The following is a 22296-nucleotide window of genomic DNA, read 5'->3' as shown; positions in this document are numbered from 1 at the left end:
GCTCAGTGGCTAGAGGATCTGAGGGCAGACCACAGCGACCTCCCTGAACAGGGTCCAGTAACCATCACAGTGGCAGATATCCAAGAAAGGGTCTCCAGTATGAAGAGTTGGACAGCACCAGGGCCCGACATGGTTCACGCCTACTGGCTGAAGAAGCTGACTGCACTCCACGAGCGTCTGGCAGCACAAATGAACCAGCTGCTAGTTAACGAGAGACACCCGGAATGGCTAACTGAAGGCCGGACGGTCCTGATCCCCAAGGACCTCAAGAAGGGACCGGTCCCCTCCAACTACCGACCAATAACCTGCCTCAGTACTACATGGAAGCTCCTGTCAGGCATCATATCGGCTAAGATGAACAGGCACATGGGTCAATACATGAGCGGGACACAGAAAGGAATTGGTAAGAATACCAGAGGCGTAAAACACCAGCTACTGGTAGACAGAACAATCAGCCGAGACTGCAAGACCAGACTTACCAACCTGTGCACTGCCTGGATTGATTACAAGAAGGCCTATGACTCAATGCCCCACAGCTGGATACTGGAATGCCTAGAATTGTACAAGATCAATGGGACCCTAAGAGCCTTCATCAGGAACTCAATGGGGATGTGGCGTACAACACTAGAGGTATTATAAAAGTATTGTAGACCTGCGTGGAGCCCCAGATCGAGGGAGATTATCAGTGGTCTTGTATGTCTTCCATTTTCTGATGATTGCTCCCACAGTTGATTTTTTCACACCAAGCTGCTTGCCTATTGTAGATTCACTCTTCCCAGTCTGGTGCAGGTCTACAATACTTTTCCTGGTGTCCTTTGAAAGCTCTTTGGTCTTGGCCATGGCGGAGTTTGGAGTCTGACTGTTTGAGGCTGTGGACAGGTGTCTTTTATACAGATGATGAGTTCAAACAGGTGCCATTCATACAGGTAACGAGTGGGGGACAGAAAAGCTTCTTACAGAAGACGTTACAGGTAAGTGGGGGAACTTGCACAATCGGTGGCTGACTAAATACTTTTTTGCCCCACTGTATATATATATATATATATATATATATATATATATATATATATATATATATATATATATATATACACATGTAGTTATATTTCGTAAACTAATAATGTAATAGAATAGAATATATTGTATTGTATATTGTTCATTTAGTCTGTGACTTTTATTTTTTTGGGCGAGAAACTATAACCTATCATTTCCATAAAGATTATGAAAGTTTTCTGATTCTGAAACTTGTGCTTTTACAGTTGCTTCACAGCACAGAGAATGATTAGTAAAATACATGCTGTACCTCTTAACCGCCAGCCAACCATGAAAAGCCAAACCCTTAGCCAAAGTACTAAAGTAACTCGTACACAAACGTGAGAACTTCTGAAATAATACAGCTTTGTTTTTACTTTCTCATTTAATGTGATTAGCATCAGATCAGGTTAACAAAGTGTGAAGAAAGTTGTGTTTCCTTGAATATGTGCAAAAACATAGACACACAACTATATGGCTCATTGGTCTGAAGACATAATTGAAGGTGACACAAATATGGGCTGCTGGCACATCAACAACTTTTTACAGGTCCTTAATCGGTACCGGCTAATGGTAGACACATACATAAATTAAGAAGATCACTTGTCTAGGGCATTGTAGTACATTAGTACTGACAGTAATAACAAATACACAAGGGTTTGATTATTTTTTTTTAATTATAATTTTTTTTTTTTTTAAAGAAAACAGAACAACAAAAGGAAAGGAACAGGGCAAGAGTGAGTGAGAGAAGGAGGGAAGGAGAACAAAAGAAAGCTTAGTCCAGCCAGTAGATCAACAACAACAGCAGTGGTGCAGAAACACTGCAGATGTCACTTGTCAGAATCAGAATCGCAGTTTGTTTCAAATTTGTACGCAAACACAAAATTTGTTGGGGTGTGATGCTGAAAAAAACAGTGGCACAGAAACAGAATACATGGTATGTAAAGTATATATCATTTATAAATATCTATAGAAATATGTAAAATATTAAAAAGAAATAAATGCTCACAAAAGAAGTAATTTATACTGTCTACCTATAGACATAGAATACAATTAGAAAATAGGTATACAATGGGGGGGGGGGGGGGGGGGGGTATTTTTAACGAATCCAGTGTGCAAATTTTTTATCACCTGAGTAATTAGTGTTATTGTTGCACATTAACTGAGCAGTGATTGGGGTGAGGGGACATTATAAAGTAGTCAGATAGTCTGGGAAAAGTAACTATTCTTTTGCCTTAAGGCATAGGTGTCAAACTCTGGCCCGCGGGCCAAATTTGGCCCGCAGCCTAATTACATTTGGCCCGCGAAGCCATACCAAATTACTATTAGCGCTGGCCTACTGGTATTATACAGCTAATATATATATTGTTTAGTATTAAGCTTTGCTGTTCCATATTCAGTTTTTCAGCAAAACTTGTTTGAGTCCATAAGAAAAGATTCATTCTTATATCTGGAGGAAGATTTTTTTTTCAATAAATATTAATGTTAGCCCGCGACTTTGTTCCAGTTTTGAATTTTGGCCCACTGTGTATTTGAGTTTGACACCCCTGCCTTAAGGTGTTGGTTCTAGTGTTGGTTGGTTCTAGTAGCTACGTGCCAGAGGGGAGTGTTACAAATAGTTTATGACCGGGTAGGCAGCAATGTTCCCATCCATCTCAGTGTCCTGGAGGTGTACAGGTCTTGTAGGAAAGGCAGCTTGCACTCAATCACCTACACCAGCGGTCTCCAACCTTTTTTGCGCCACGGACCGGTTCATGCCCGACAATATTTTCACGGACCGGCCTTTAAGGTGTCGCGGATAAATACAACAAAATAAAACCAGTACCGGTACCGAAAAAAGAAGATTTATTCATAACACACGTGAAAAGACCCAGGAAAACAGAGTTAACGATAAAAACGATAACAAAATAACGCTGAAAACCAATAAAAACTCTGAAAACCATACATTTCACACCTGAGCTCAATTCTCCTTGCCCGGTACCAAACGACTCACGGACCGGTACCGGTCCGAGGCCCGGGGGTTGGGGACCGCTGACCTAGGCCACAGGTCAAAACAACAATTTTTCCAGTGGTTTATTGCAATTTAAGTCATTTAAGTCCAGTGAATAGCTTGAAATTATACAAAGCTAGGTGGTGAACTGCCAGACGTTAAAAAAAAGGTATGGTTACGCGAAACTGAAAAATAATGTACATTTCAGAAATATCCAAGAAGGCCTTTTGCAGGGAACACAAAATAGGTTAACAATTTAAAGCTGTTCTTCAGCGATAAAGGTTGATAAAGTCTTAAAAGCTGGTGCTACTAATTCCTACAAGTGTTTGAACTTTTCTGGATTACTTACAACCCCCTCTGTCTGTATAAAACCAGTGTTGGAACACAGTTGAACAGTATTGTTCTGCAGAGAGTAGTGTGTTGCTATAATAATGGCAAGAAAAAGGCAATTAACAATGGAAGAGAGACAGACCATCATAACATTTTAAAGTGTTTTTCCTCCAGAGAAACTACAAAGAAAGTCAAGGTGTCAGTAAGTACAGTTTCCTTCACCATCAAAAGGCACTCAGAAACAAACTGCCCTGGTGGGTTCCAGAGTGTGGGGGTGCCTACTGGGGTCAGCGGGGGAGCTGGTCCCAGGGAGGGGCCACTTGCCCCTCTCTTCCCTCCCCATCCTCAGCTGCCTCCCTATTCCCGCTCTACCACACCCACCCACACACGCAGGGCTTGGGGTGCAGGTATGTCACCAGGGTGCAGGGGAGGCACTCCCCCTCTGTCCCCTTCTGGCCGCCTGTGCCTCAATTTTATTCTGCAACCTAGACATCCACATTACTCACACTCTCACATAACACATACTTATAGGGCCTTGGGGGTGGGCACGTTTTACAGCATCCAGAGGATGGTCGGTGTACTCCAACCCACCTCTGGCGCTGGTGCCCTACCCTCAATTTTAAATGCATGTAGACACTGAGGGTTTTCGGGAGGAGCCGTGCTGCTCTCTGAGAGGAAGCTAGTACCATGCTCTCCTGAGTTTTAAATGCACTTTAGAACAGCACACAGTAACACTACATATGAGCGGGCGTAGGGAGGTTTGAGGTCTTCACTCACCCCGGTTCTGTTAGCCGTCAGGGCTGGGGGGCTGGGAGGAGGTGCTGGCCGTCAGACTGGGGTCTGGGATGCGGGGCCTCCCTGCTACTGCAGATAAAGAGGTGGTCCGCTTGCCTCCACCCCAGAGAGAAGGGTTACATCTCCTGGGTCTAGGTGCGGCTTGCCCCTCTGAGGGCGGGGGTACCTGGACCTGGGATATAGAGTATGTTTGGGGAGTGTGACTGTCTGTGCAGTGTCTATTTGTGTCAGTCTACATGTTGGGTGAGTGCCGAGTATTTGGTTGTGCATATGGGGTGGGAATGCACGTCTGTGTCCGCGTGCGCCTGTTCGTCTGTGTCTATATGTCAAGTTGGGTCTTAGACTCAACCTCTCTGGGTACATCTCAGGCCCTCTAAAGTATGGAGGCCTATCTCCCCTCACCACACTCCCTGCCGGTGGCTGATGCCCTCAGACGTTGGTGTGCTGGTGGTTCTTGTCGTCTGGGGCTGGGCGCTCATGTATGTACCGGCTCACTCCTGGTGGCCGATTGGCAGGGCCGGGCGCCTGTGGCCCGGCTGGGCTCCTTCCGGGGGGTGGGATGCCCTCAGGCCTCTGGCCTCTGGGCCTGAAGCTCGGTCCTCTCTGGCACAGCTGGCTGCCGGCAGAGCCCGCGGGCACGCCACTGCAACCCCCTCTGGCCTCTGCTCCGTAGCTACGGGGTGACCTATCCTTTGGGGCTCTACTCAGCTCTTCCCAGGAGGGTGGCACGGTTCCCCCCCTTTGGTGGTCCTCCTCGGGTCCTTGTACTCTGGGGCCTCTGGATATCTGGGGCCTGGATCTCCTCCATACCTGCTTCATACCCTGGAGGACGGGGCTATGACTCCCCACACTCCCTAGCAGATCGTTACATGGAGAAACCTTTGGAATACAAGCATGCTGATCCACAGGTGTTCACAGACGCGGACTACACCTTTCTTGGCTGCTGCCTCAAAGCACATTGTACGCTGTCTACCTTGCGTGCTGCACAATATCGTTTATTATTTAGTATCTACTGTTATCTACTGCTAGCTAGTTTATTGTGATGGTGCTGTTTTTTTTATTATGTTGCTCTTTGTTGTTTGCTTTCTCTTCTGTTTTTTTTCTCCATACAGGTGACCCAGGTGTTTTTTTTTTGTTGTTGTTTGTTTGTTTTTTTTTTCTTTCTTCCCCCCCTTCTCACCGTCTCTTCTCCCCTTTGGTTTTCTTTCTCTCCCTCTCTTTCTTTCATTCTTTCTCCCTGTCCTATCCCCCAGTCATGTCTGTCCCGTTTGTAGCAACTAAAAATAAAATAAATTCATAATTATAATAAAGGTCAATCAAATGGACCAATATGGCAAGGCCATCACAGTCGGTCATAGGACATTTCATGGTGGTAACAAAACAACTCCATTGTACCACCGCTCTCACAGGGAGGCACCCGAGCGAGATGAGCCATACCACGTCTCTCATGCTTTCAGATAATAATTTGTCTTGTATATTTTTAACTATTAAAAGGTTTTCATCTTCATTTGCATACTTATATTGAGTTACACCTTCATTTTTGGTTTCATTAACTTTTTTGTAGATATTTTTCATATTATCTTGGAGAATATTTAAACTATAATGTTCCCATTGACTTGATAAGTCACCAAACATAAGTCTGTGGTATGGAACGCCCGCTCTGGCCCTGCCTCTTTTCTTTTGCCACAATTGCTCTTTCCCTCGAACCCACGGGGCACCCCGAGAAATTGCGCTTTGAGTAATTTTTATAAAAGGAATTCGCAGGACAATCTCTAAGTCTGGGGCTCCCAAACCTCCGTGCTTCCTACTCTTGTACATAAATTTTCTCTTAGTCACTTCTCGGTTGGATCCCCAGAAGTCCACTATCATCTCTAATGATTTGGTAGCATTGAGGGTCCAGGTTGTTGTTACTGCACCAGGTCATCAGACTGTCAATCTCATTCCGCTTGGTGCCTCATCTCCACCTGTTCCCAATAAGGTTGGTGTCATCTGCAAACTTCAGAGGTTTGATGGACTGGTTTGTGGAGGTGCAGCTGTTGGTGTACAGGGAGGATAGCAGAGAAGAACATACACAGCTCTAAGAGGAACCGGTGCTGATGCACTGAAAGTTCAAGACATGTCTGCCCAGTATGACATGTTGCCTTATGTCAGACAAAAAGTTAATAATCCAATAATTGAGAGCCAATAATTGGCTCTGTGGATAAACTTCTTAAGGGGTGAGCAGTTAGGGGTCTTTGTAAATGGTGGAGGTGTTGGGATTGGGGAAACGCAGGTGCTGAAGGTACAAGGTGGGTAGTTAACAGGACTGTTCCATTGATTGTCAAAGCAACAGTAAAAGCTGTAAAAGCTGGGCTTTAAGCTTGTAGTTGGTTAATTGGCAAGTCGTAATAATAACAAACGTACTGCATTTAAACATTCCCAGCAGGTGGGATATCCGGTCTTTAAGTGATGACATATGAGCCCTGCTTCCGGGCCAAACTACTCTGAGTTTATTAAGGCTGTTGTGTTTTTAACATGTTTTAATGCTTTGTATCTTGTTCTATTTAATCTGAACAAGCCCTAAAAACAGTCAGTGATCACTGTCGGCCTCTCTCGTTTTTTATTACCGCTGTTCATTTTAAAGCTCAGTTTTTAAAACCATACAATGTAACTACAGCCCAGCTCATGTAGCAGTATATTACAGTTTTTTCTGATTGCTTAAGCACATTTTTTGTAACTATTGGCTAATTTTGCAAAACTCTTCACACAAATAAGAAAACCTGTCACCCAATAATCAAAACATTGTAGTTCTCTTGCAAAAGCAAACACAGCTAGATTAACTCTTCACACCTTCATAAAAATGGTGTTTCCGTATCAAACAGTACACACAAGCCATCATCTACTAAGCACACAATGCGCCAACTGCACACTGATGGTATGAATACAAAACACATCTGGCTTTTGCTTTCTCTGTGCACAAGGTAGGCTATGTCAGTTTGAGCTCATACTTCTGTCATAGATCCATAAGCATAGAGGGATCCAAACTTCAAGTACTGGTGTTTATTCAAACACATCAAAACAAACACAAGTGTTTATTTCCAAGTATAGGATTATTTGCAATCGCCATAATGACTATATGGGTTACTTGGTCTGCAGTGAACATGCTTCCTCTGCCCCCAGCATCTGGTCATCTAGCAATTCTGTAAAGTAACAATTTCAGTATTTTTACATCAATGGTATTGGTGTGTTTCTCATTGGCATACGGCAGTGCTACAAATCTTTGTGCGAAGTGACTGTACTAACCGATTCTCATTTCAAGATGTCCTTATGGTACTTGCTACAGTGTAGCGGCTCGAGTTAGGCTGGACCCGTTGGCCAGCTACCCTCAGGGTCATTCCACGGTTGATTACATGGTCCACTATTGTAGCTCTGATGTCATCAGCAATTCTATTTCTTACTCTTCCTACCCTTCCTCTCCCCCCTCCTCATCTTCCTCTCCCCCCTCCTCGTCTTCCTCTTGCTCCTCCTTGTCCTTGTCGTCCTCTTCATCCTACTTCTTCACCTCCACGTCCTCTTCCTCGGCCTCCTCTACTTCTCACTCTTTCTGCTCCCTCCATTGTACTCCGCACACACAGCTTACCTGTATTATAGTGCTTAGGCTGATTGCAAAGTGAACTAATTATCTAAAAAAGTTTTCACATGTGAAAGTGTGCCAGACAGTTGGCAAATTAGTGTTAATGATAGCCATACATGTGTATACTTTTGCTAGGAGTGTGTTGGAAATTTGGTAATTGAGTGTTGTGCAGTGAATTGTGCCTACAGTTTTGCAAAGTGTGTGTTACAAAATTGCAAACTGAGTGCAAAGCAGTTTTTGTGCTTTTAGTTTTGCAAACTCAGTGAGTGGTTTTGCTATAAGTCTGAATAGTTTTAGAGATTGTGCTACAGGAATCACAGTTAGGGTTTAAGCATTCAGAAAAAACTGTAATGACTAACCTCGTATTGTGGATGGATTATCTAAGTTGTTCTAACTGAAGTTTGGGCCGTTTACAGCATCCTGCCATGCGATTGCATTTGTCCCTAACCATCGGGAGCCGTCATCACATCGACGTCCACCTTTGTTGTAGCGTTTGTGTCGCATATTATTTACATCATCGGACACTTAGACGCATTGCTTTGGCAATGACCAAACGGATATGGAGGTACTAAATTGTGGAGGAAAAGCAGTCATTCAGAGTCTAGTCGTAGCGAGCAGAGATGGGCAGTAACGCGTTACTGTAATCCGATTACTTTTTTCAAGTAACGAGTAAAGTAAGGGATTACTATTCCAAAAACGGTAATTAGATTACCGTTACTTTCCTGTAAGCACGCTGCGTTACTGCGTTACTAAAACCGTGATTTTTTTGCGAGAATGTCTCATGACAGTGACATAAGCAAGTGTGCCATTCGTGACAACAGCTGTGTGCAGATCAACAGTGGATCATATATCGAGTGCAGGAGAGAGTATGAGCGTGCAGCGTTTAAAGCGTGGAAGCACTGACCTTACTTTGAGTTTGATTCCATAAAAAGTGACAAAAACATTAGTGTCCGCTGTGCGTGGGAAGAAAACTTCTTTTTACAGCGAAAAAAACCCCTAAACTTCCAAGTAAGCAGCGGGAGTGTGCTACCACGTAATGGGAAACTCACAGAGAAACTCGCGGATTCTTCCACTGACCGCTGCGGCACACCTGCACCAGGGCAAACCTGCACCAGAGCACACCTCCGCCTACGCCACTCCTGCTTTACAGGTGAAAATAGAGCAACAGGACCGCTGAGTCTTTGACTTTGTTTATTTTCTGCTGTTTTACTTGCATCTATTTGAAAGACTGAGTGTAAACAGAAAAAAAAAATTATTTTATGTGCTGGAATGTGCAGAAAATAGGTTTAAATGTTAAACAAATTTCTTCCAGTCAGAGAATGTTGCATATAATTAAATCTTTGCTTGATGCATAAAGTTAAAAGATTAAAACTAATAAAACAAGTTTTTAAAAGAGACTTTTCCATTTGATTACATTTTGTATGATGGATTATGCAGAAAAAGTAGAATTTGGGCTGAAAGACCTATCGCTTTATCACCTATTCAGGTTGTAAATCGTGTTTTTAAAAAGTAACTAAGTAACTAAGTAACTAAGTAATTAATTACTTTTGAAAATAAGTAATCAGTAAAGTAATGGGATTACTTTTGGGGGGAAGTAATCAGTAATTAGTTACTGATTACTTTTTTCAAGTAACTTGACCAACACTGGTGGCGAGTTGATCTAAGTAGTTACTGATGAAAAAGTGGCTTTTGTAACCTGAACTGGATCCAATGGAACAAAGAAGCAAAAACACCCCTCAAAACCAGCTAAGGAGTCATATCTTTTTTCAAATTTTATGTGTCATTAGAAATAAGGGCGAGAAACCGGACATGACACATAATCTCTCCAGTGTGTCCTACTTCTACCTTGGAGCACTGTGCTGGTACGATATGTTCAGAACACTGGATTAGTGAGTATGTAATCAGTAATTACAATAATCACACGTGAGTTCAAAAGAAAACTGTAGTGTCCAGTAACACTTTAGAAGTTTTCTCAAATAATTTTATGAACTCACTACTACTATATATTTTCCAGTGTAGTTGACCATTTTTACTATTTATCACTGTTTTTACACCATTTATTCTGTGGCTTTTCATGGACTTGAAAGTGTTGGAAATATTGGCTTCCTAAATCATTTATGAAAATAAAAATTTAATTGATGACAGTGTCACCTCTTGACCACTCGACAGTAAGATTTATAGAGAAGGAAAGTTGTATTATCATCAACCTTTTAGAGCTCAGTGACAAAGTGTGGAAACAAATGCAATCTTCAGCCATGCATTATAAGAGTGGTCACTGGGCTGTGATATAATCAAAAACCACTTCCCCCTTTTCTCAGCAACTGTGCCAACACTGTCTGTGAGCCCAGAGGTCTGCTCAGTGGCCCATAGTACCAGCAGAAAACTGTGGTTGTACACCCAGTGTGAGAGCATGGAAGTAAGAAGAATGTGAAGTGGGGCAGCTCCATCAGTGTGCACCGATCTCAGTTGCTTTGCTCTTGATAAACAGAGGAAAAAAATCCCTTACACACACACACTCACAGAAATGCAGATAAAGGCTGCTGTGGTTCTTTTCTCTCCCACAGCTCCTTTCATCTCCTTCACATCCGTTTTGTCCCATCTTTCATTTGTTCCCTGTAGAGTTTTCCAGTGGTCATTCTTCTTCTCTCTCTTTCTCATTCTTCCTGTATTTTGTTTCTCTCATCTCGATTCTTAGTTTTTTCTCTGTGTTTGCCTTCCTCATAGTAATAGGATTCAGCAGAGCACTGTGTCACCACTGGCTACAGTAACAATCATATGAGGTAGTGAATTTACCATTATGCAAACGACATCAGGAGAGCAAACTCATCTGTTGCGAATGGCTGCTGCTCCCACTTTTCTGTATGAGTATGCATGTGAATGTGGATTCAAAGAGATCCTAGCTTGCCATTTGAGAGGTGATGTCAGAAAGTCACTGTAGATTCGATGCATCCTGTGTGTGTATTTTACATATTCAGATCCGTTCTCTTGCATATGTAACAGCAGTGACAGTGACAACCATCAATACACTACAACATCTCTGAGGAATTTTCAAGGTCAGGAACAAAGCTGATGTACTGTGTAACATTTATGAGCGCCATGAGCCAAGATGTACTGATAATTTTGCTATAGTTTAATTTTTCTTGATTAATTGTTAAATACTAAATATTTTTTTTCATTTGAGTTTTAAAGATATTGAAATGATTATTAAATGTGTACTAAATGATTAATATTGGGTTTGTAAAAAAAATTTGATGTTTATGGTAATATTTCCAGAAATGTTTGCATATGATCAATGAAAACTGTAATTCATCTAAAAAAAATCCAGAAAGTATTCATAGTATAGTATTTATAGCGCTTAATTTGTTGCACATGACATGATACAAACTGGATTCTTTCTCACAGCAAAATTCTACACAAAATGACAAAGTGAAAATTCTATCACTATACACAAACACACACCCATGCCTGTAGCAAATATGATACAAATTAAAATTCCCCGCTCGCCCCTGCGGGCAGTCTATCCTTCAAGGTCAGATCCTCTACCAGACGCCTGGGAGCTTGAGCATCCTGCACAGCATCTTAGCTGTTCCTAGGACTGCGCTCTTCTGGACAGAGATCTCCGATGTCATTCCTGGGATCTGCTGGAGCAACTCACCTAGTTTGGGAGTGACCGCACCTAGTGCTCCAATTACCATTGGGACCACCGTTACCTTCACCCTCCACATTTTCTCCAGCTCTTCTCTGAGCCCTTGGTATTTCTCGAGCTTCTCGTGTTCCTTCTTTCTGATGTTGCTGTCATTGGGAACCACTACGTCTATCATTACGGCCGTCTTCTTCTGTTTGTCCACCACCACTATGTCCGGGTTGGTTAGCCACCACCTTTTGTCCGTCTCTATCTGGAAGTCCCACAGGATCTTAGCTTAGGATCCACAATGACGACGAAACAACTAGTCTCTCAGTGTTCCAACATTCAAAAGAAGGGACTGCTCTCAAAGCTAGAGACCTAAGATTGGGTACCAAGCCCCAAGATAGAAGAAGGATCGTTGAGTGCAAGAGGAACTGACCTGAAAGATAGGATCATGGCCAAGATTGAACCCTGCATTACCCGTAGCCGGTTACCAAGACTACCTGAAGTACCCTCAGAAGGTCTGCTAGATGATGTTAATGCAGCACTACGGACGATACCTACAGCCACCATTACCAAGACTAACAAGCTGATCTATACCACAGCAGCAGTGATCAGTGAGATGCTTGGCTACAAGTCGAACAGCCTCAAGGAGCAGTACTCTCCATGGAGAAGGAGGATAGAGGCTAAGATCAAGGCAGCACGGAGGGAGGTTAGCCAACTATCAGAACTGCAGAAAGGTGTGATGAAGAAGGTGCCTAAGAAGTACAGCAAGCTGTCCATACCTGAGGCCTTGGAAACTGCAAAGCAACGACTCACAGCCTTGGCCAGCTGCTTGAAGAGGTACACTAGAGAGACCGAAGAAAGGGGAATAAACCAGATGTTCTCCACAGAACCAGCCAAGATGTACTCACGGGGCAGGGGAGCAATATAAGAACAGCACCACCAAGGCTGGAGATGGAACAATACCGGAAGAGCATATGGGTGAAGGACGCAACCCATAACGGCAATGCTCAGTGGCTAGTGGATCTGAAGGCAGACCACGGCAACCTCCCTGAACAGGGTCCAGTAACCATTACGGTGGCAGACATCCAAGAAAGGGTCTCCAGTATGAAGAGTACCAGACAGCACAGCACCAGGCCTTGACATGGTTCACGCCTACTGGCTAAAGAAGATGACCACACTCCACGAGCACCTGGCAGCACAAATGAACCAGCTGCTAGTTGAAGAGACACCCAGAACAGCTAACCGAAGGCTGGACAGACCTGATCCTCAAGGACCACCAGAAGGGACTGGTACCCTCCAACTACCGACCAATAACCTACCTCAGCACCACGTGGAAGCTCCTGTCAGGCATCATAGTGGCTAAGATGAACAGGCACATGGCTCAGTACATGAGTGGGGCACAGAAAGGGATGGGCAAGAATACCAGAGGCGCAAAACACCAGCTACTGGTAGACAGAGCAGTCAGCCGAGACTGCAAGACTAGTCTGACCAACCTGTGCACTGCCTGGATTGATTACAAGAAGGCCTATGACTCAATGCCCCACACCTGGATCTTGGAATGCCTAGAACTATACAAGATCAACAGGACCCTAAGAGCCCTCATCAGGAACTCAATGGGGTTGGGGCGGACAACAGTAGACGCCAACGTCAAGCCCATAGCACAAGTCACTATCAAGTGTGGGATCTACCAAGGAGATGCTCTGTCCCCACTGCTGTTCTGCATAGGCCTGAATCGCCTCAGTGAGATCATTGACAAGACTGGCTATGGATACCGACTACGGAATCAAGCAGTTGTAAGCAACCTCCTGTACATGGATGACATCAAGCTGTATGCCGAGAGTGAACGAAACATCGATTCACGGATCCATACCACCAGGATATACAGCATATACAGACGGACAAAATGGTGGTACCTAACCAACCCGGACATAGTGCTGGTGGACAAACAGAAAAAGATGGCCGTAGTGATAGACGTAGTGGTTCCCGATGACAGCAACATCAGAAAGAAGGAACTCAAGAAGCTCGAGAAATACCAAGGGCTCAGAGAAGAGCTGGAGAAAATGTGGAGCTCCCATGCCTCTGGTAGAGGACCCGAACTTGAAGGATAGACCCCCCGCAGGGAATTTATATATACATTAGAGATGTGCAAAGCAGAAAGTATTTGTATCTGTATTTGTACCGTGGCTTTCAAAAGTATTCGGCCACCTTGAACTTTTCCACATTTTGTCACATTACAGCCACAAACATGACTCAGTTTTAACGGAATTCCATGTTTGTATTTTGGCCTAAAAGTTCCATTTTGGCCTCATCTGACCAGAGCACCTTCCACATGTTTGCTTTGTCCCCCACATGGTTTATGGCAAACTGCAAACGGGACTTCTTATGGTTTTCTGTTACCAGTGGCTTTCTTCTTGCCACTCTTCCATAAAGGCCAACGTTGTGCAGTGCACGACTAATAGTTGTCCTATGGACAGATTCCCCCACCTGAGCTGTAGATCTCTGCAGCTCGTCCAGAGTCACCATGGGCCTCTTGGCTGCATTTCTGATCAGTGCTCTCCTTGTTCAGCCTGTGAGTTTAGGTGGACGGCCTTGTCTTGGTAGGTTTACAGTTGTGCCATGCTCCTTCCATTTTTGAATGATGGCTTGAACAGTGCTCCGTGGGGTGTTCAAGGCTTGGGAAATCTTTTTGTAGCCTAAGCCTGCTTTGAATTTCTCAATAACTTTATCCCTGACCTGTCTGGTGTGTTCTTTGGACTTCATGGTGTTGTTGCTCCCAATATTCTCTTAGACAACCTCTGAGGCCGTCACAGAGCAGCTGTATTTGTACTGACATTAGATTACACACAGGTGCACTCTATTTAGTCACTGGCACTCATCAGGCAACGTCTATGTGGAACTGACTGCCCTCAGACCGAAGGGAGCTGAATAATTACACACACCGCACTTTGCAGTTATTGATTTGTAAAACATGTTTGGAATCATGTATGATTTTCGTTCCACTTCTCACGTGTGCACCACTTTGTGTTGGTCTTTCACGTGGAATTCCAATAACATTAATTCATGTTTGTGGCTGTAATGTGACAACATGTGGGAACGTTCAAGGGGGCCCAATACTTTTGCAAGCCACTGTATTTGTTGAGGGGGGGGGAAAGTATTTGTATTTGTATTTGAGTAAAATTCAAAATAGGTTTAAAAATCCAGTTGTTTTGCGTTACACTTTTAATTAACGTTATAGTGTGAGTATTCTTTAATTATATCCATTATAGTAATTATGGATATGCAATATTAGTTGATGTTTTTCCATAAATCCAGCAATGAACATGTAACAAGGAACGTCACTGATAAGAAAATAACATAACAGCCATTGCCTCATCCATGGTTAAAGACACACTAATAAAATACAGAGGACGCTGAACAGACAGCGAAAATGACTTGCAGGGGTAGAACATGGTTATGATGATGAATTGGTGCTGGTGGGGGGAGTTGGCAGACAGTACCAGAAAAGGATGCTTTAAGTGCATGTGATTGTGCATAGCAGATGTTGACAGATGTTTGATATGTCTGCCTCTGCTGATTAGACTTTTGCACACATTAGATATCACTTCGGTTTCATCTACAGCACTGACTGTAAAATTCTTCCACACAGAACTTGAGCAAGTTTTTTGGCTGATGGATGACCAAGAGATGGCTCAGCAGCAACAACATTCCTTTCTATTTGGTTGCCCAAATTCATGTGGGGAGTTTCAGCTAAGTTAATGAATGATGGGAAGCTATGTTAAGGTTAACTAGCCTATAGCCTACATCTTGCTGTCTGCAAAAGACAGAGTAACTTAAACGTACCATATAACTCCCACAAGTGCATACAATTCGACACAACTACACAAGCATTGTTTTAACTGTTTAAACTGAATGTTAATGTTACTCTGTAAACAGCCTATCTGTAAATTACCAAGCTAACAAAGCTACGTAAACAGAGCGAACATGAGAGCACCCGAATGCAGTCGTCAGTAATGCAGCGAAATGGAATAATCTCCCGATCCTCTCTAAAGTTATAAACTGCCTCCGGAACCCAGTTAAGGTACAAAAAATTCTATTCAACAAAAATAGTGATGCAGGACAGCCTTTTTTCGCTCAGCCGAGCCTTCTCTGTTGCTGTGTGGAGCAGCCTGTGTCAGTCACCTCTTTCACACGTCACTCACTCATCCGGCCATGTACTGCGGTCTCATAAGGAAACTCAGCTTTTTGATATAAAGTTTTACCTTGTTCCCGAATACAAATATTTTTTTAAGTATTTGTTTGAAATAAGTACTCGTAAAAAACACGTTATTTGTGCGTTTCCGAATACCGTATTTGGGTTCAGCTCCACCCATAATATAAAAAAAACTAACACCCAGTTAGTGTGACCGTCCGACCTTCGGATCTGCCACCGTGATGGTTACTGGACCCTGTTCAGGGAGGTTGCTATTGTCTGCCCTCAGATCCACTAGCCACTGAGCATTGCCGTTATGGGTTGCGTCCTTCTCCCATATGCTCTTCCAGTATTGCTCCGTCTCCAGCCTTGGTGGTGCTGTTCTCTTATTGTTCCCTTGCCACTGAGAGTACACCTTTGCTGGTTCTGTGGAGAACAGCTGGTTTATTCTCCTGCCTTCTATCTCTACCTCAAGTGGCTGGCCAAGGCTGTGAGTCTTTGCTTGGCAGTTTCCAAGGCCTCAGGTATGGACAGCTTGCTGTATTTTTTATGCACCTTCGTTGTTGCACCTTTCTGGCTAACCTCCCTCCGTGCTACTTTGATCTTGCCCTCTAGCCTAGAAGGAGGCTAGAGGCAAACAGGCTAGAGACTGTTTGCCTGTATTGCTTCTTCTGGCTGTTCAACTTATATCAACTGATCACTGCTGCCGTATTGTAGATCAGCTTGTTAGTCTCGGTAAGCGTGGCTGTAGGTATCATCCGTAGACCTGCATTAACATCATCGAGTAGATGATGTTAATGCAGGTCTACTCGATGATATATATAATGCACTGTTCAGTTTTTGTCTTTGTTTAAGTAATGGAGGGACTTACTAGAGCAATCTTTAAATGCTGTTTTTAATAAAATTGTCACACAATTGCATCTGTAAAAGTCTGTTAATATACCATGCAGGACAAGTGGTGAAAGCAAATGTTAAAGCAGTGTAATATTAAAACCAATAATATGTAAAAAGGGTTAGGGTTTCGAAATATAATATTAAAATTATTTTTAAAAAAAAGTGAAAGATGAACATTTGAAATTTCAAAACATGTCTTTATGTATTTGTGTGTTTTTCAGTGTTATTTCCCAAAACGTCTTCTTGCTGCCTTTTTCCCCTCTGAGGAAATGCTCTGCTATGTGTGTGCATGGACAGGCTTGTGCGTGGGTCAGCTGTGTTGGGTAGATATACATGATGTACCAAGCCATTAACATGTGCAAAAAGCTTGTGTTTATTTGGCTATCCAAAGTTCATCCAAGACAGCTTTAGAAAGCCAACACAAAGGCATATTGACACAAAGAGTGGATTAACAGGCACCAATACTTGTGTCAGCCCTCATTCCCCCACACAAACATCGCAATACTACTTTTGTAATTATTCTGCTGCCACTGCCATTGTCCTGTAATTAACGGGTCAGGTTTATTGTCAGCCAAATCAAACATTATTTCTAATTCTCGTAATTCAGTACCACAAATATAGCAAATTAGCTGATGAGGAATTGGGGATTAATACTGGTCATCATTTATTGCTTATATTTATAACTAATATTTCGTGTCTCGCCACTGTAAGTGATACTATGTGTAACTCTCAATAAGACGTAGACTATTTGAATGTAAACATCTCCTTATAGTGAGGTATCTACAGCTCATTTCAAGTTAAAATAACTGAGAATTAGCTTACTCGCTCTATCACTAATTGATATGCCTTCATATTTTGTTTGTGCCAATTAGTATTTATGGTAAATGGTAAATTAGTATTTATAGGAACATTTAAATGAAACCTTTCAGCAAGCAGTGTTATTTCTGTGCCAGCACCTGAAAATGGAAGATTCACTCCACTTCCACTTCACTTCCATTAATTAACATGCAATGGAATCGCTATCCCACTGTACCAACAAAGGGCGAAATGGCTGTGAAAAAGAATTTTTAATTTCAAAATGTTCATGAGCTGCTGCATCAGATTTACGCTGTAGTCTAATGTTGCCATCCCATGGAATTCATAGGAGAAGTGTGATGTTGTCTCACAGGGTATAAAAGGCAATGCATTATCAGAAGAGTCAGTTTAACCGAAGTACAAAAAAGTCTTATGAAATCTATTAAGTTCAGATTAACAGGCAGAAATATTTTTGGATAACTATTAGCAACCATCATGAAAGATCATCTAAAAACTCAGTGCTTTGGCCTCAAGTCTCTACTAACACCCGAGGGTCGATTTTCCTATGAGACTTGCCACGACTGTGACACTGTTGCCATTGCTATGGTAATGCCCGTGGTTATTACCATGGTAATGGTAAAAAAAGGTCAGTCAGTGGAAACGCAGCTACCCCCTGACTGATCTTCCTCTGGGTTTGCTTTTTTGACAGAAATATGTTTGCAGGCTTACAGAGAGTTTCACATGCTAGACAATGGTATCTTGTGTCCTTAATTCTGAGACCCAGCGACAGACCATATCCATGTATGCCGTAGCAAGAAGGTTTGCTGTCTACCAGCAAAATCTCAAGAGTGTCGAGAGGATACAAGGAAACTGTTAGAAAGGTAGATCGATCTAGACAGAGCAATGCAAGGGCATCAGCCCACCTGCAGGACAGAACAGAAGAACCACCATTACAGTGCTACAAAATGACTTCCAGCAGGCTACTCACAGGCATGTGTCTGGCTAAATTTTCAGCAGCAGACTTCATGGTTTGGAGCATTCTTTAATGGGATCAGCACTCAGTTACCATTTACCCACAACATAAGAGCTGGTATGTCTACCAATGTCTGGCCATTCTCTTTATAGCAGTGAAACGATGATGCTATAACAAATATTATTTTGCCTACAACATCACCCAGCATGATAATGAGTATTAGCAATGGTTCAATGATTGTCTTAGAAGAAATGTCTTTGCAAGGTTACAGAGAGTTCCACATGCTAGACAATGGTATTTTGAGTCCTTAATTGTTAGACCCAGTGACCTGAGCTACTCCAGGTGAAGGACAATACCTGGCCTAATGTAATCAGAGTTTGTAGGCAGCTCCTGGACGATAAAGGCATTGATGCCATTGACTGGTACGTTATGTATTGATGTATCCAAATTGTGTCACAGAACGTCCAGAAGCTCACTGATGCCCTGTCTCAGCTGTAGTAGGAGATCATCCAGGAGGATACAGTCCGCCATCTAATCAGCGGCATGCCCAGACATTAGGAGTGCATACAGGTGTAACGTATGCCTGGACCAGTTTGTGAGTTAATTTTCTACTTGGTGTGATTTGGAATCTAGCCAAAGGGTTAGTAACTCTGGTTTTCACAGACTATGCCATTTATGCCATTTTACACAATGTATCAGTGAAGAATTTTACCTCTAATATTTGATTCATCAAGTGCAGATGTGTTATTTAAGGGTTCCATTTATAGTTTGGAGCAGTATAGATATAAAAAAGAACATGTCTGAAAATGTTCTGCGGTTAATTGTTGTTTGCCTGTTAATTTGATTTTGTTTGCTTGTTTGTGATTTTTGTTTTGTTGTGTTTTACTACCAACATTAAAGTCAAACATCACAAAAAATAATACTGAATGCACTAAATGAACAACTCATTGCCAACGATGATTACAGTACACCCATAACTCGTATGACAAAGCAAGAAGAGAAAACAAAATTACTTAAAATACTTTGACTTGGGGCATCAGTCCAGCTTCTCAGTGTCTTATTCCCAGTTGTGCTTAAGATCCCATGACAATGGATCAGGTGTGGATATGGTTTGAAAAACTCAAACAAATTCTCAAAGAACTTGAATTAAATGGAGAGTTACTTTTATCCAAATGCACATATGTCTAATCTGAACTCAGCTTCTTTCTTCGTCTCTGTCAGACAGAAATTCAAAAAAACAAAACCCTACACTTAGTGACCTTAATAGCTGTTACATTTTTTTTTCTTACTATGAGGGATGGTAGATGTTTAGTGTCTAACTTTTAGGAGCCAGTAGACATAAAAATCATTGTTTTGTTTTTTTAAATAATGTTTTTAATTCAGTCAAATATGAAAGAAATTAGAAAGATTTTTTTGAACAAGTGCTATTAGCATACTATAAAAATAGCATTGACTGACATACAAGTGTGCTTTATTTAGTTTTAATTAAAAGGTGAGTTATAAAAGCTGAATATTCCTGATTTTATTTCCCACATTAAACAATGGACAGTTTCAGCCATTTTACCACAATTTCACTTTAACTTCATCATGAAAACTATAATTAATTACACTGCTTAAAATAAATGAATGAATAAATAAAACACTAATAAAGGAGCACTCAGAAAATAGATCAGTTTGAATGGGGGAAAAAGTAATGCTTGACATTTATACTAATCTGGATCTGGATGTGTTAGGAAAAATAGGATGAAAGGAAAATGGTCAACCTATCAACCAAACATGATGAGGTTCAAGATTCTCTACTGTCATTGTGACAGAAATATACAGTGAAAAAAAAATCTTACATTCACTGCCTCTGTATGCATTTGAAAAAGTCTAAGCTTGAATTTTTCTAGTAAAACAGTAACATTGTATCTTTCTCAAAAGGTTTCCACTCACTTTTTAACTTCTACCTGACTACAACAAAGTGTGCCTTTGGGTCATTTTGAGTTCAGTGTTCCTTAGAGTAGTGTTACTGTTTTTAACTGCTATCAAAGGTAATTTTTATTGTCCAAATAGTTTATTGTTAAAGATTTAATTGGATTTTGTATCTGTCTGCTTCCAAATCAACCTTTAAGTTTGCTTTATGTCCTCGCAGTGGCCCATTGTCTCTGTGGTTCACACAGATTTTGAATCGGCATCAAAGAGCACAATGAAGCTGTCTCTCCCCCCCCTCAACACACACACACACACACACACACACACACACACACACACACACACACACACACACACACACACACACACACACGCTAGTTCTCTACTAGCTATGTGGGAATTTGTGCAGAAATGCTGTCAAACAAAGCTGGGCCTTTGTTAACAGTGGCTTACCTTCTGAACCGCATTAAAACTATATCTGTGTTTTCTGTCATGTAGGCGTTGCCAGGCTGGCATTCTAGAGCAGTGGTGTAAATCTATATATGTGAAACAACTTTAGTCTTTGTAACCTACATCAAAGTAGTTCAGTTTTTCTTCTAAAAAATGAGTAATTTTAATGATGCTTTCTTGGTTGTGTGGCACAGCGCCACATTGAGACTCTGTAATTACTAATAGCAGATATAGAGTCCCAGGGCATGATTCTCTGCCAATCTCACAGGCACCTCTCTGGGCACTGTGCACCTTATCACACAGGCTTCTCATTTCAGATTCACATCAAAGTCACCCATCTCTGCTTCTCCTTGAAAAAAGAACTATTTCCGTGTGTTGAGGTTTGAATTAGCTATGGCTTGAATGAAGCCATTTATTAAGAGATTTTCACTACTGAGTAGACATTTGAACCAGATCAAACACAGCTCAGTGTTTGGCATTGCCTATCAACAGTGAACTGATGCCTTCGTAGAAGCTATGTGAGCTGTTTCATGTGGTTACGCACTCCCCAAGGAAATCAAAGCCACCTGTCTTCTGTCCACCCAGTGAACTAAGAAGGCTCTTGCATGTTTTTGTCCTTGTGAGTGACTACATTTGCTTTTGCTATAAATTATTTAGTCTAATTAAAATTGCTGTTCAGAATGCCATTCAAATAAGCAACACGTTCACTTTATATTGGGCACTTACTGCTGAAAACCATTTAGACTAAAGGACTGATTCTAGTTTCAGACAATACAGAAGTCATAAGCTATGATTACCTGGACTGAGTCAGTGACAGTATCCATGTATTTCAGTTCACACATTTACTGTAATATTTTTTAAATGCAAGCTTGTGTGACTGTAATTTGGTTAACTACTAAACTGTAACTGTGCTTTAGCAGGAGCCACAGTCATAATCGCACTTTTATTCTTATTTTTATTTCCTGAACTACAGAGTCCTGAAGTTGTTTCTTTTATGGGTTTTTGCACCCAAAGCTTATAAGTACAGAAGCTATAAATGTAAGTGCTAGAGTTTGGATAATACAGACTATAGAAGCTGTGGGTCAACAATGGGCAGGACTGCTGTTGTTGTATATTTCAAAGTACTCTGCACAAATGTACTTTAAAAGCGTATTTTTTTTAAAATTTTTTTAACTGAACGCAACATTTTATAAATCAAATTAAAAAAAAAAACATTTTCTTTTGGTTGTAGTCAGATTTGTTAAAATAAAATTCTTCAATGACATAAATAAAAATATTTCTTTTCTTATCTTGTGTGTGCCTTTCCTAATAGAATATTTAAAAGCCAAACAGAGATCAGCAGCAGCGCGCAGACATGCCTGAATCGGGAACAATCAGCCATCCAGCGTTCAAGTGTTTTTATGACATGGACTAACTGCCTGTTATTATGCTTCGCTTTGAGTTACTGCCTCTCAAGGATTGATCCATTACAGGCTTTCACAAACACACACATCAGGTTACATATTATTGATCTCATTTTAATCGATGAGCACGGAGAGTCTTTACTAGGACTGTTTTATTTAAAATGATCAAATAATCTTACTCATATTTTGCTTGTTAAATTAACTAATTGATATCAGAATTAAATATACTGGTTCTACTTTTCTGGTTGTACTGATTAATCAAAGGTCTTTAGATTAAAAGCTCAGTT

Source organism: Astatotilapia calliptera, chromosome 6, assembly GCF_964374335.1.
Source record: "Astatotilapia calliptera chromosome 6, fAstCal68.1, whole genome shotgun sequence".
Classification (NCBI taxonomy): Eukaryota; Metazoa; Chordata; class Actinopteri; order Cichliformes; family Cichlidae; genus Astatotilapia; species Astatotilapia calliptera.
This window is presented reverse-complemented; position numbering follows the sequence as displayed.